This window comes from Oncorhynchus kisutch, unplaced genomic scaffold (genome assembly GCF_002021735.2).
Source record: "Oncorhynchus kisutch isolate 150728-3 unplaced genomic scaffold, Okis_V2 scaffold1380, whole genome shotgun sequence".
Classification (NCBI taxonomy): Eukaryota; Metazoa; Chordata; class Actinopteri; order Salmoniformes; family Salmonidae; genus Oncorhynchus; species Oncorhynchus kisutch.
The window spans coordinates 18,444-32,537 of NW_022263325.1; the positions used below are offsets into that span (position 1 = coordinate 18,444).

A 14,094-nucleotide genomic window follows, 5' to 3' on the forward strand; every position below is an offset into this window, starting at 1 on the left:
AATTGCCGAAATAGCTCAGTTGGGAGAGCGTTAGACTGAAGATCTAAAGGTCCCTGGTTCGATCCCTGGTTTCGGCATCTGTATGTGTTCTTTCTTTATGCTTTGGCTTCAAGGAAACTATCCACAGCTTTGTTTGTGGGCCTCAATGGTATGTGCTACGCTGCTCCTCTGAAAGTAAGTAATGTCTTGCTTTTTCATCTGACATTTTGACATCAGTGTTACAGGAAAGTTGCTTGTCATTGTTACATGACAGTAGGTTGTCGTAAGACAAGGCTGCATGAAGTGTGAACTGGAGTTTTCTTGGATCCATAAAATAATGTGCTTTTGGAGAATGCAGGCATCGATCCAACTACCTCAGGGATGCAAAGAATTTGAGCTAATTCCCCAGCCGTTTGGAATTTCCTCAAGAAGCAACCAAGAGGGTCCAGTCTTGTCAGTCTATGCTGTTGGTTGATTTGTTAGTTTAGGCGCCAGCACTTGCAGAGGTTCGGTGCATATCAACAATTGCACCCAATATCTAGTGGAAGGTTAGCTCAGTTGGTTAGAGTGTGGTGCAAATAATGCCAAGGTTATGGGTTCGATCCCCATATTGGCAATTATGTACATTTTGAGTGTCAAAATTATGAATCACATGCATGTGAATTGTCAAGGGTGCTACAGAATCAAGTTGAGTGAATTGCCGAAATAGCTCAGTTGGGAGAGCGTTAGACTGAAGATCTAAAGGTCCCTGGTTCGATCCCTGGTTTCGGCATCTGTATGTGTTCTTTCTTTATGCTCTGGCTTCAAGGAAACTATCCACAGCTTTGTTTGTGGGCCTCAATGGTGTGTGCTACGCTGCTCTTCTGAAAGAAAGTAATGTCTTGCTTTTATATCTGACATTTTGACATCAGTGTTACAGGAAAGTTGCTTGTCATTGTTACATGACAGTAGGTTGTCGTAAGACAAGGCTGCATGAAGTGTGAACTGGAGCTTTCTTGGACCCACAAAAAAAATTGTTTTGGGGGAATGCGGGAATCGATCCCACTACCTATAGCATGCTAAGCAAAAACAATACCAATTGATCAAATTTCCCAGCTGTTTGAAATTGCCACAAGGAGCAACCAAGAGTGTCCAGTCTTGTCAGGCTATGCTGTTGGTGGACTTGTTAGTTTGCGCTCCAGCACTTGCAGAGGCTCATCTCAACAATTGTGCTCTGTAGCCAGCGGACGGTTAGCTCAGTTGGTTAGAGTGTGTGATACGCTGCTCTCTGAAAGTAAGTAATGTCTTGCTCTGTCATCTGACATTGTGACATCAGTGTTACATGAGAGTTGCTTGTCATTTTTACATGACAGTTTCATGTCATTGTTTACATGACAGTAGGTTGTCGTAAGACAAGGCTGCATGAAGTGTGAACTGGAGTTTTCTTGGATCCATAAAATAATGTGCTTTTGGAGAATGCAGGGCATCGATCCAACTACCTCAGGGATGCAAAGAATTTGAGCTAATTCCCCAGCCGTTTGGAATTTCCTCAAGAAGCAACCAAGAGGGTCCAGTCTTGTCAGTCTATGCTGTTGGTTGATTTGTTAGTTTAGGCGCCAGCACTTGCAGAGGTTCGGTGCATATCAACAATTGCACCCAATATCTAGTGGAAGGTTAGCTCAGTTGGTTAGAGTGTGGTGCAAATAATGCCAAGGTTATGGGTTCGATCCCCATACTGGCAATTATGTACATTTTGAGTGTCAAAATTATGAGTCACATGCATGTGAATTGTCAAGGGTGCCACAGAATTAAGTTGAGTGAATTGCCGAAATAGCTCAGTTGGGAGAGCGTTAGACTGAAGATCTAAAGGTCCCTGGTTCGATCCCTGGTTTCGGCATCTGTATGTGTTCTTTCTTTATGCTTTGGCTTCAAGGAAACTATCCACAGCTTTGTTTGTGGGCCTCAATGGTGTGTGCTACGCTGCTCCTCTGAAAGTAAGTAATGTCTTGCTTTTTCATCTGACATTTTGACATCAGTGTTACAGGAAAGTTGCTTGTCATTGTTACATGACAGTAGGTTGTCGTAAGACAAGGCTGCATGAAGTGTGAACTGGAGTTTTCTTGGATCCATAAAATAATGTGCTTTTGGAGAATGCAGGCATCGATCCAACTACCTCAGGGATGCAAAGAATTTGAGCTAATTCCCCAGCCGTTTGGAATTTCCTCAAGAAGCAACCAAGAGGGTCCAGTCTTGTCAGTCTATGCTGTTGGTTGATTTGTTAGTTTAGGCGCCAGCACTTGCAGAGGTTCGGTGCATATCAACAATTGCACCCAATAACTAGTGGAAGGTTAGCTCAGTTGGTTAGAGTGTGGTGCAAATAATGCCAAGGTTATGGGTTCGATCCCCATACTTGCAATTATGTACATTTTGAGTGTCAAAATTATGAATCACATGCATGTGAATTGTCAAGGGTGCTACAGAATCAAGTTGAGTGAATTGCTGAAATAGCTAAGTTGGGAGAGCGTTAGACTGAAGATCTAAAGGTCCCTGGTTCGATCCCTGGTTTCGGCATCTGTATGTGTTCTTTCTTTATGCTCTGGCTTCAAGGAAACTATCCACAGCTTTGTCTGTGGGCCTCAATGGTGTGTGCTACGCTGCTCTTCTGAAAGAAAGTAATGTCTTGCTTTTATATCTGACATTTTGACATCGGTGTTACAGGAAAGTTGCTTGTCATTGTTACATGACAGTAGGTTGTCGTAAGACAAGGCTGCATGAAGTGTGAACTGGAGCTTTCTTGGACCCACAAAAAAAATTGTTTTGGGGGAATGCGGGAATCGATCCCACTACCTATAGCATGCTAAGCAAAAACAATACCAATTGATCAAATTTCCCAGCTGTTTGAAATTGCCACAAGGAGCAACCAAGAGTGTCCAGTCTTGTCAGGCTATGCTGTTGGTGGACTTGTTAGTTTGCGCTCCAGCACTTGCAGAGGCTCATCTCAACAATTGTGCTCTGTAGCCAGCGGACGGTTAGCTCAGTTGGTTAGAGTGTGTGATACGCTGCTCTCTGAAAGTAAGTAATGTCTTGCTCTGTCATCTGACATTGTGACATCAGTGTTACATGAGAGTTGCTTGTCATTTTTACATGACAGTTTCATGTCATTGTTTACATGACAGTAGGTTGTCGTAAGACAAGGCTGCATGAAGTGTGAACTGGAGTTTTCTTGGATCCATAAAATAATGTGCTTTTGGAGAATGCAGGCATCGATCCAACTACCTCAGGGATGCAAAGAATTTGAGCTAATTCCCCAGCCGTTTGGAATTTCCTCAAGAAGCAACCAAGAGGGTCCAGTCTTGTCAATCTATGCTGTTGGTTGATTTGTTAGTTTAGGCGCCAGCACTTGCAGAGGTTCGGTGCATATCAACAATTGCACCCAATATCTAGTGGAAGGTTAGCTCAGTTGGTTAGAGTGTGGTGCAAATAATGCCAAGGTTATGGGTTCGATCCCCATACTGGCAATTATGTACATTTTGAGTGTCAAAATTATGAGTCACATGCATGTGAATTGTCAAGGGTGCCACAGAATTAAGTTGAGTGAATTGCCGAAATAGCTCAGTTGGGAGAGCGTTAGACTGAAGATCTAAAGGTCCCTGGTTCGATCCCTGGTTTCGGCATCTGTATGTGTTCTTTCTTTATGCTTTGGCTTCAAGGAAACTATCCACAGCTTTGTTTGTGGGCCTCAATGGTGTGTGCTACGCTGCTCCTCTTAAAGTAAGTAATGTCTTGCTTTTTCATCTGACATTTTGACATCAGTGTTACAGGAAAGTTGCTTGTCATTGTTACATGACAGTAGGTTGTCGTAAGACAAGGCTGCATGAAGTGTGAACTGGAGTTTTCTTGGATCCATAAAATAATGTGCTTTTGGAGAATGCAGGCATCGATCCAACTACCTCAGGGATGCAAAGAATTTGAGCTAATTCCCCAGCCGTTTGGAATTTCCTCAAGAAGCAACCAAGAGGGTCCAGTCTTGTCAGTCTATGCTGTTGGTTGATTTGTTAGTTTAGGCGCCAGCACTTGCAGAGGTTCGGTGCATATCAACAATTGCACCCAATATCTAGTGGAAGGTTAGCTCAGTTGGTTGGAGTGTGGTGCAAATAATGCCAAGGTTATGGGTTCGATCCCCATACTGGCAATTATGTACATTTTGAGTGTCAGAATTATGAGTCACATGCATGTGAATTGTCAAGGGTGCCACAGAATTAAGTTGAGTGAATTGCTGAAATAGCTCAGTTGGGAGAGCGTTAGACTGAAGATCTAAAGGTCCCTGGTTCGATCCCTGGTTTCGGCATAAGTATGTGTTCTTTCTTTATGCTTTGGCTTCAAGGAAACTATCCACAGCTTTGTTTGTGGGCCTCAATGGTGTGTGCTACGCTGCTCCTCTTAAAGTAAGTAATGTCTTGCTTTTTCATCTGACATTTTGACATCAGTGTTACAGGAAAGTTGCTTGTCATTGTTACATGACAGTAGGTTGTCGTAAGACAAGGCTGCATGAAGTGTGAACTGGAGTTTTCTTGGATCCATAAAATAATGTGCTTTTGGAGAATGCAGGCATCGATCCAACTACCTCAGGGATGCAAAGAATTTGAGCTAATTCCCCAGCCGTTTGGAATTTCCTCAAGAAGCAACCAAGAGGGTCCAGTCTTGTCAGTCTATGCTGTTGGTTGATTTGTTAGTTTAGGCGCCAGCACTTGCAGAGGTTCGGTGCATATCAACAATTGCACCCAATAACTAGTGGAAGGTTAGCTCAGTTGGTTAGAGTGTGGTGCAAATAATGCCAAGGTTATGGGTTCGATCCCCATACTGGCAATTATGTACATTTTGAGTGTCAAAATTATGAATCACATGCATGTGAATTGTCAAGGGTGCTACAGAATCAAGTTGAGTGAATTGCCGAAATAGCTCAGTTGGGAGAGCGTTAGACTGAAGATCTAAAGGTCCCTGGTTCGATCCCTGGTTTCGGCATCTGTATGTGTTCTTTCTTTATGCTCTGGCTTCAAGGAAACTATCCACAGCTTTGTCTGTGGGCCTCAATGGTGTGTGCTACGCTGCTCTTCTGAAAGAAAGTAATGTCTTGCTTTTATATCTGACATTTTGACATCGGTGTTACAGGAAAGTTGCTTGTCATTGTTACATGACAGTAGGTTGTCGTAAGACAAGGCTGCATGAAGTGTGAACTGGAGCTTTCTTGGACCCACAAAAAAATTTTTGGGGGGGGAATGCGGGAATCGATCCCACTACCTATAGCATGCTAAGCAAAAACAATACCAATTGATCAAATTTCCCAGCTGTTTGAAATTGCCACAAGGAGCAACCAAGAGTGTCCAGTCGTGTCAGGCTATGCTGTTGGTGGACTTGTTAGTTTGCGCTCCAGCACTTGCAGAGGCTCATCTCAACAATTGTGCTCTGTAGCCAGCGGACGGTTATCTCAGTTGGTTAGAGTGTGTGATACGCTGCTCTCTGAAAGTAAGTAATGTCTTGCTCTGTCATCTGACATTGTGACATCAGTGTTACATGAGAGTTGCTTGTCATTTTTACATGACAGTTTCATGTCATTGTTTACATGACAGTAGGTTGTCGTAAGACAAGGCTGCATGAAGTGTGAACTGGAGTTTTCTTGGATCCATAAAATAATGTGCTTTTGGAGAATGCGGGCATCGATCCAACTACCTCAGGGATGCAAAGAATTTGAGCTAATTCCCCAGCCGTTTGGAATTTCCTCAAGAAGCAACCAAGAGGGTCCAGTCTTGTCAATCTATGCTGTTGGTTGATTTGTTAGTTTAGGCGCCAGCACTTGCAGAGGTTCGGTGCATATCAACAATTGCACCCAATATCTAGTGGAAGGTTAGCTCAGTTGGTTAGAGTGTGGTGCAAATAATGCCAAGGTTATGGGTTCGATCCCCATACTGGCAATTATGTACATTTTGAGTGTCAAAATTATGAGTCACATGCATGTGAATTGTCAAGGGTGCCACAGAATTAAGTTGAGTGAATTGGCGAAATAGCTCAGTTGGGAGAGCGTTAGACTGAAGATCTAAAGGTCCCTGGTTCGATCCCTGGTTTCGGCATCTGTATGTGTTCTTTCTTTATGCTTTGGCTTCAAGGAAACTATCCACAGCTTTGTTTGTGGGCCTCATGGTGTGTGCTACGCTGCTCCTCTTAAAGTAAGTAATATCTTGCTTTTTCATCTGACATTTTGACATCAGTGTTACAGGAAAGTTGCTTGTCATTGTTACATGACAGTAGGTTGTCGTAAGACAAGGCTGCATGAAGTGTGAACTGGAGTTTTCTTGGATCCATAAAATAATGTGCTTTTGGAGAATGCAGGCATCGATCCAACTACCTCAGGGATGCAAAGAATTTGAGCTAATTCCCCAGCCGTTTGGAATTTCCTCAAGAAGCAACCAAGAGGATCCAGTCTTGTCAGTCTATGCTGTTGGTTGATTTGTTAGTTTAGGCGCCAGCACTTGCAGAGGTTCGGTGCATATCAACAATTGCACCCAATAACTAGTGGAAGGTTAGCTCAGTTGGTTAGAGTGTGGTGCAAATAATGCCAAGGTTATGGGTTCGATCCCCATACTGGCAACTATGTACATTTTGAGTGTCAAAATTATCACTCACATGCATGTGAATTGTCAAGGGTGCTACAGAATCAAGTTGAGTGAATTGCCAAAATAGCTCAGTTGGGAGGGCGTTAGACTGAAGATCTAAAGGTTCCTGGTTCGATCCCTGGTTTCTGCATCTGTATGTGTTCTTTCTTTATGCTCTGGCTTCAAGGAAACTATCCACAGCTTTGTCTGTGGGCCTCAATGGTGTGTGCTACGCTGCTCTTCTGAAAGACAGTAATGTCTTGCTTTTATATCTGACATTTTGACATCGGTGTTACAGGAAAGTTGCTTGTCATTGTTACATGACAGTAGGTTGTCGTAAGACAAGGCTGCATGAAGTGTGAACTGGAGCTTTCTTGGACCCACAAAAAAAATTGTTTTGGGGGAATGCGGGAATCGATCCCACTACCTATAGCATGCTAAGCAAAAACAATACCAATTGATCAAATTTCCCAGCTGTTTGAAATTGCCACAAGGAGCAACCAAGAGTGTCCAGTCTTGTCAGGCTATGATGTTGGTGGACTTGTTAGTTTGCGCTCCAGCACTTGCAGAGGCTCATCTCAACAATTGTGCTCTGTAGCCAGCGGACGGTTATCTCAGTTGGTTAGAGTGTGTGATACGCTGCTCTCTGAAAGTAAGTAATGTCTTGCTCTGTCATCTGACATTGTGACATCAGTGTTACATGAGAGTTGCTTGTCATTTTTACATGACAGTTTCATGTCATTGTTTACATGACAGTAGGTTGTCGTAAGACAAGGCTGCATGAAGTGTGAACTGGAGTTTTCTTGGATCCATAAAATAATGTGCTTTTGGAGAATGCGGGCATCGATCCAACTACCTCAGGGATGCAAAGAATTTGAGCTAATTCCCCAGCCGTTTGGAATTTCCTCAAGAAGCAACCAAGAGGGTCCAGTCTTGTCAATCTATGCTGTTGGTTGATTTGTTAGTTTAGGCGCCAGCACTTGCAGAGGTTCGGTGCATATCAACAATTGCACCCAATATCTAGTGGAAGGTTAGCTCAGTTGGTTAGAGTGTGGTGCAAATAATGCCAAGGTTATGGGTTCGATCCCCATACTGGCAACTATGTACATTTTGAGTGTCAAAATTATGAGTCACATGCATGTGAATTGTCAAGGGTGCCACAGAATTAAGTTGAGTGAATTGCCGAAATAGCTCAGTTGGGAGAGCGTTAGACTGAAGATCTAAAGGTCCCTGGTTCGATCCCTGGTTTCGGCATCTGTATGTGTTCTTTCTTTATGCTTTGGCTTCAAGGAAACTATCCACAGCTTTGTTTGTGGGCCTCAATGGTGTGTGCTACGCTGCTCCTCTTAAAGTAAGTAATATCTTGCTTTTTCATCTGACATTTTGACATCAGTGTTACAGGAAAGTTGCTTGTCATTGTTACATGACAGTAGGTTGTCGTAAGACAAGGCTGCATGAAGTGTGAACTGGAGTTTTCTTGGATCCATAAAATAATGTGCTTTTGGAGAATGCAGGCATCGATCCAACTACCTCAGGGATGCAAAGAATTTGAGCTAATTCCCCAGCCGTTTGGAATTTCCTCAAGAAGCAACCAAGAGGGTCCAGTCTTGTCAGTCTATGCTGTTGGTTGATTTGTTAGTTTAGGCGCCAGCACTTGCAGAGGTTCGGTGCATATCAACAATTGCACCCAATATCTAGTGGAAGGTTAGCTCAGTTGGTTAGAGTGTGGTGCAAATAATGCCAAGGTTATGGGTTCGATCCCCATACTGTCAATTATGTACATTTTGACTGTCAAAATTATGAGTCACATGCATGTGAATTGTCAAGGGTGCCACAGAATTAAGTTGAGTGAATTGCCGAAATAGCTCAGTTGGGAGAGCGTTAGACTGAAGATCTAAAGGTCCCTGGTTCGATCCCTGGTTTCGGCATCTGTATGTGTTCTTTCTTTATGCTTTGGCTTCAAGGAAACTATCCACAGCTTTGTTTGTGGGCCTCAATGGTGTGTGCTACGCTGCTCCTCTTAAAGTAAGTAATGTCTTGCTTTTTCATCTGACATTTTGACATCAGTGTTACAGGAAAGTTGCTTGTCATTGTTACATGACAGTAGGTTGTCGTAAGACAAGGCTGCATGAAGTGTGAACTGGAGTTTTCTTGGATCCATAAAATAATGTGCTTTTGGAGAATGCAGGCATCGATCCAACTACCTCAGGGATGCAAAGAATTTGAGCTAATTCCCCAGCCGTTTGGAATTTCCTCAAGAAGCAACCAAGAGGGTCCAGTCTTGTCAGTCTATGCTGTTGGTTGATTTGTTAGTTTAGGCGCCAGCACTTGCAGAGGTTCGGTGCATATCAACAATTGCACCCAATAACTAGTGGAAGGTTAGCTCAGTTGGTTAGAGTGTGGTGCAAATAATGCCAAGGTTATGGGTTCGATCCCCATACTGGCAATTATGTACATTTTGAGTGTCAAAATTATCACTCACATGCATGTGAATTGTCAAGGGTGCTACAGAATCAAGTTGAGTGAATTGCCGAAATAGCTCAGTTGGGAGGGCGTTAGACTGAAGATCTAAAGGTCCCTGGTTCGATCCCTGGTTTCTGCATCTGTATGTGTTCTTTCTTTATGCTCTGGCTTCAAGGAAACTATCCACAGCTTTGTCTGTGGGCCTCAATGGTGTGTGCTACGCTGCTCTTCTGAAAGACAGTAATGTCTTGCTTTTATATCTGACATTTTGACATCGGTGTTACAGGAAAGTTGCTTGTCATTGTTACATGACAGTAGGTTGTCGTAAGACAAGGCTGCATGAAGTGTGAACTGGAGCTTTCTTGGACCCACAAAAAAAATTGTTTTGGGGGAATGCGGGAATCGATCCCACTACCTATAGCATGCTAAGCAAAAACAATACCAATTGAACAAATTCCCCAGCTGTTTGGAATTGACACCAAGGAGCAACCAAGAGTGTCCAGTCTTGTCAGGCTATGCTGTTGGTGGACTTGTTAGTTTGCGCTCCAGCACTTGCAGAGGCTCATCTCAACAATTGTGCTCTGTAGCCAGCGGACGGTTATCTCAGTTGGTTAGAGTGTGTGATACGCTGCTCTCTGAAAGTAAGTAATGTCTTGCTCTGTCATCTGACATTGTGACATCAGTGTTACATGAGAGTTGCTTGTCATTTTTACATGACAGTTTCATGTCATTGTTTACATGACAGTAGGTTGTCGTAAGACAAGGCTGCATGAAGTGTGAACTGGAGTTTTCTTGGATCCATAAAATAATGTGCTTTTGGAGAATGCGGGCATCGATCCAACTACCTCAGGGATGCAAAGAATTTGAGCTAATTCCCCAGCCGTTTGGAATTTCCTCAAGAAGCAACCAAGAGGGTCCAGTCTTGTCAATCTATGCTGTTGGTTGATTTGTTAGTTTAGGCGCCAGCACTTGCAGAGGTACGGTGCATATCAACAATTGCACCCAATATCTAGTGGAAGGTTAGCTCAGTTGGTTAGAGTGTGGTGCAAATAATGCCAAGGTTATGGGTTCGATCCCCATACTGGCAATTATGTACATTTTGAGTGTCAAAATTATGAGTCACATGCATGTGAATTGTCAAGGGTGCCACAGAATTAAGTTGAGTGAATTGCCGAAATAGCTCAGTTGGGAGAGCGTTAGACTGAAGATCTAAAGGTCCCTGGTTCGATCCCTGGTTTCGGCATCTGTATGTGTTCTTTCTTTATGCTCTGGCTTCAAGGAAACTATCCACAGCTTTGTCTGTGGGCCTCAATGGTGTGTGCTACGCTGCTCTTCTGAAAGAAAGTAATGTCTTGCTTTTATATCTGACATTTTGACATCGGTGTTACAGGAAAGTTGCTTGTCATTGTTACATGACAGTAGGTTGTCGTAAGACAAGGCTGCATGAAGTGTGAACTGGAGCTTTCTTGGACCCACAAAAAAAATTGTTTTGGGGGAATGCGGGAATCGATCCCACTACCTACAGCATGCTAAGCAAAAACAATACCAATTGATCAAATTTCCCAGCTGTTTGAAATTGCCACAAGGAGCAACCAAGAGTGTCCAGTCTTGTCAGGATATGCTGTTGGTGGACTTGTTAGTTTGCGCTCCAGCACTTGCAGAGGCTCATCTCAACAATTGTGCTCTGTAGTCAGCGGACGGTTAGCTCAGTTGGTTAGAGTGTGTGATACGCTGCTCTCTGAAAGTAAGTAATGTCTTGCTCTGTCATCTGACATTGTGACATCAGTGTTACATGAGAGTTGCTTGTCATTTTTACATGACAGTTTCATGTCATTGTTTACATGACAGTAGGTTGTCGTAAGACAAGGCTGCATGAAGTGTGAACTGGAGTTTTCTTGGATCCATAAAATAATGTGCTTTTGGAGAATGCGGGCATCGATCCAACTACCTCAGGGATGCAAAGAATTTGAGCTAATTCTCCAGCCGTTTGGAATTTCCTCAAGAAGCAACCAAGAGGGTCCAGTCTTGTCAATCTATGCTGTTGGTTGATTTGTTTGTTTAGGCGCCAGCACTTGCAGAGGTTCGGTGCATATCAACAATTGCACCCAAAATCTAGTGGAAGGTTAGCTCAGTTGGTTAGAGTGTGGTGCAAATAATGCCAAGGTTATGGGTTCGAGCCCCATACTGGCAATTATGTACATTTTGAGTGTCAAAATCATGAGTCACATGCATGTGAATTGTCAAGGGTGCCACAGAATTAAGTTGAGTGAATTGCCGAAATAGCTCAGTTGGGAGAGCGTTAGACTGAAGATCTAAAGGTCCCTGGTTCGATCCCTGGGTTCGGCATCTGTATGTGTTCTTTCTTTATGCTTTGGCTTCAAGGAAACTATCCACAGCTTTGTTTGTGGGCCTCAATGGTGTGTGCTACGCTGCTCCTCTTAAAGTAAGTAATCTCTTGCTTTTTCATCTGACATTTTGACATCAGTGTTACAGGAAAGTTGCTTGTCATTGTTACATGACAGTAGGTTGTCGTAAGACAAGGCTGCATGAAGTGTGAACTGGAGTTTTCTTGGATCCATAAAATAATGTGCTTTTGGAGAATGCAGGCATCGATCCAACTACCTCAGGGATGCAAAGAATTTGAGCTAATTCCCCAGCCGTTTGGAATTTCCTCAAGAAGCAACCAAGAGGGTCCAGTCTTGTCAGTCTATGCTGTTGGTTGATTTGTTAGTTTAGGCGCCAGCACTTGCAGAGGTTCGGTGCATATCAACAATTGCACCCAATATCTAGTGGAAGGTTAGCTCAGTTGGTTAGAGTGTGGTGCAAATAATGCCAAGGTTATGGGTTCGATCCCCATTCTGGCAATTATGTACATTTTGAGTGTCAAAATTATGAGTCACATGCATGTGAATTGTCAAGGGTGCCACAGAATTAAGTTGAGTGAATTGCCGAAATAGCTCAGTTGGGAGAGCGTTAGACTGAAGATCTAAAGGTCCCTGATTCGATCCCTGGTTTCGGCATCTGTATGTGTTCTTTCTTTGTGCTTTGGCTTCAAGGAAACTATCCACAGCTTTGTTTATGGGCCTCAATGGTGTGTGCTACGCTGCTCCTCTTAAAGTAAGTAATGTCTTGCTTTTTCATCTGACATTTTGACATCAGTGTTACAGGAAAGTTGCTTGTCATTGTTACATGACAGTAGGTTGTCGTAAGACAAGGCTGCATGAAGTGTGAACTGGAGTTTTCTTGGATCCATAAAATAATGTGCTTTTGGAGAATGCAGGCATCGATCCAACTACCTCAGGGATGCAAAGAATTTGAGCTAATTCCCCAGCCGTTTGGAATTTCCTCAAGAAGCAACCAAGAGGGTCCAGTCTTATCAGTCTATGCTGTTGGTTGATTTGTTAGTTTAGGCGCCAGCACTTGCAGAGGTTCGGTGCATATCAACAATTGCACCCAATACTAGTGGAAGGTTAGCTCAGTTGGTTAGAGTGTGGTGCAAATAATGCCAAGGTTAAGGGTTCGATCCCCATACTGGCAATTATGTACATTTTGAGTGTCAAAATTATGAATCACATGCATGTGAATTGTCAAGGGTGCTACAGAATCAATTTGAGTGAATTGCTGAAATAGCTCAGTTGGGAGAGCGTTAGACTGAAGATCTAAAGGTCCCTGGTTCGATCCCTGGTTTCGGCATCTGTATGTGTTCTTTCTTTATGCTCTGGCTTCAAGGAAACTATCCACAGCTTTGTCTGTGGGCCTCAATGGTGTGTGCTACGCTGCTCTTCTGAAAGAAAGTAATGTCTTGCTTTTATATCTGACATTTTGACATCGGTGTTACAGGAAAGTTGCTTGTCATTGTTACATGACAGTAGGTTGTCGTAAGACAAGGCTGCATGAAGTGTGAACTGGAGCTTTCTTGGACCCACAAAAAAAATTGTTTTGGGGGAATGCGGGAATCGATCCCACTACCTATAGCATGCTAAGCAAAAACAATACCAATTGATCAAATTTCCCAGCTGTTTGAAATTGCCACAAGGAGCAACCAAGAGTGTCCAGTCTTGTCAGGCTATGCTGTTGGTGGACTTGTTAGTTTGCGCTCCAGCACTTGCAGAGGCTCATCTCAACAATTGTGCTCTGTAGCCAGCGGACGGTTAGCTCAGTTGGTTAGAGTGTGTGATACGCTGCTCTCTGAAAGTAAGTAATGTCTTGCTCTGTCATCTGACATTGTGACATCAGTGTTACATGAGAGTTGCTTGTCATTTTTACATGACAGTTTCATGTCATTGTTTACATGACAGTAGGTTGTCGTAAGACAAGGCTGCATGAAGTGTGAACTGGAGTTTTCTTGGATCCATAAAATAATGTGCTTTTGGAGAATGCAGGCATCGATCCAACTACCTCAGGGATGCAAAGAAATTGAGCTAATTCCCCAGCCGTTTGGAATTTCCTCAAGAAGCAACCAAGAGGGTCCAGTCTTGTCAGTCTATGCTGTTGGTTGATTTGTTAGTTTAGGCGCCAGCACTTGCAGAGGTTCGGTGCATATCAACAATTGCACCCAATAACTAGTGGAAGGTTAGCTCAGTTGGTTAGAGTGTGGTGCAAATAATGCCACGGTTATGGGTTCGATCCCCATACTGGCAATTATGTACATATTGAGTGTCAAAATTATGAATCACATGCATGTGAATTGTCAAGGGTGCTACAGAATCAAGTTGAGTGAATTGCTGAAATAGCTCAGTTGGGAGAGCGTTAGACTGAAGATCTAAAGGTCCCTGGTTCGATCCCTGGTTTCGGCATCTGTATGTGTTCTTTCTTTATGCTCTGGCTTCAAGGAAACTATCCACAGCTTTGTCTGTGGGCCTCAATGGTGTGTGCTACGCTGCTCTTCTGAAAGAAAGTAATGTCTTGCTTTTATATCTGACATTTTGACATCGGTGTTACAGGAAAGTTGCTTGTCATTGTTACATGACAGTAGGTTGTCGTAAGACAAGGCTGCATGAAGTGTGAACTGGAGTTTTCTTGGATC

General features: G+C 43.2%; 11 non-coding genes across 11 annotated transcripts; all 11 read left to right on the forward strand.

Moving 5' to 3' along the window:
- Positions 1-4: 4 nt before the first annotated feature.
- On the forward strand, positions 5-77 carry trnaf-gaa (transfer RNA phenylalanine (anticodon GAA)). Its single transcript has one exon. It is a non-coding gene; the product is annotated as a tRNA-Phe (tRNA).
- A 601-nt stretch (positions 78-678) lies between these two features.
- trnaf-gaa (transfer RNA phenylalanine (anticodon GAA)) lies at positions 679-751 on the forward strand. The gene has a single exon. It is a non-coding gene; the product is annotated as a tRNA-Phe (tRNA).
- Positions 752-1,782: 1,031 nt separating this feature from the next.
- trnaf-gaa (transfer RNA phenylalanine (anticodon GAA)) lies at positions 1,783-1,855 on the forward strand. The gene has a single exon. It is a non-coding gene; the product is annotated as a tRNA-Phe (tRNA).
- A 1,704-nt stretch (positions 1,856-3,559) lies between these two features.
- trnaf-gaa (transfer RNA phenylalanine (anticodon GAA)) lies at positions 3,560-3,632 on the forward strand. The gene has a single exon. It is a non-coding gene; the product is annotated as a tRNA-Phe (tRNA).
- A 601-nt stretch (positions 3,633-4,233) lies between these two features.
- On the forward strand, positions 4,234-4,306 carry trnaf-gaa (transfer RNA phenylalanine (anticodon GAA)). The gene has a single exon. It is a non-coding gene; the product is annotated as a tRNA-Phe (tRNA).
- Positions 4,307-4,907: 601 nt separating this feature from the next.
- On the forward strand, positions 4,908-4,980 carry trnaf-gaa (transfer RNA phenylalanine (anticodon GAA)). The gene has a single exon. It is a non-coding gene; the product is annotated as a tRNA-Phe (tRNA).
- Positions 4,981-7,786: 2,806 nt separating this feature from the next.
- trnaf-gaa (transfer RNA phenylalanine (anticodon GAA)) lies at positions 7,787-7,859 on the forward strand. Its single transcript has one exon. It is a non-coding gene; the product is annotated as a tRNA-Phe (tRNA).
- Positions 7,860-8,460: 601 nt separating this feature from the next.
- trnaf-gaa (transfer RNA phenylalanine (anticodon GAA)) lies at positions 8,461-8,533 on the forward strand. The gene has a single exon. It is a non-coding gene; the product is annotated as a tRNA-Phe (tRNA).
- Positions 8,534-10,238: 1,705 nt separating this feature from the next.
- Positions 10,239-10,311, forward strand: trnaf-gaa (transfer RNA phenylalanine (anticodon GAA)). The gene has a single exon. It is a non-coding gene; the product is annotated as a tRNA-Phe (tRNA).
- Positions 10,312-12,688: 2,377 nt separating this feature from the next.
- On the forward strand, positions 12,689-12,761 carry trnaf-gaa (transfer RNA phenylalanine (anticodon GAA)). Its single transcript has one exon. It is a non-coding gene; the product is annotated as a tRNA-Phe (tRNA).
- A 1,030-nt stretch (positions 12,762-13,791) lies between these two features.
- On the forward strand, positions 13,792-13,864 carry trnaf-gaa (transfer RNA phenylalanine (anticodon GAA)). Its single transcript has one exon. It is a non-coding gene; the product is annotated as a tRNA-Phe (tRNA).
- Positions 13,865-14,094: the final 230 nt, after the last annotated feature.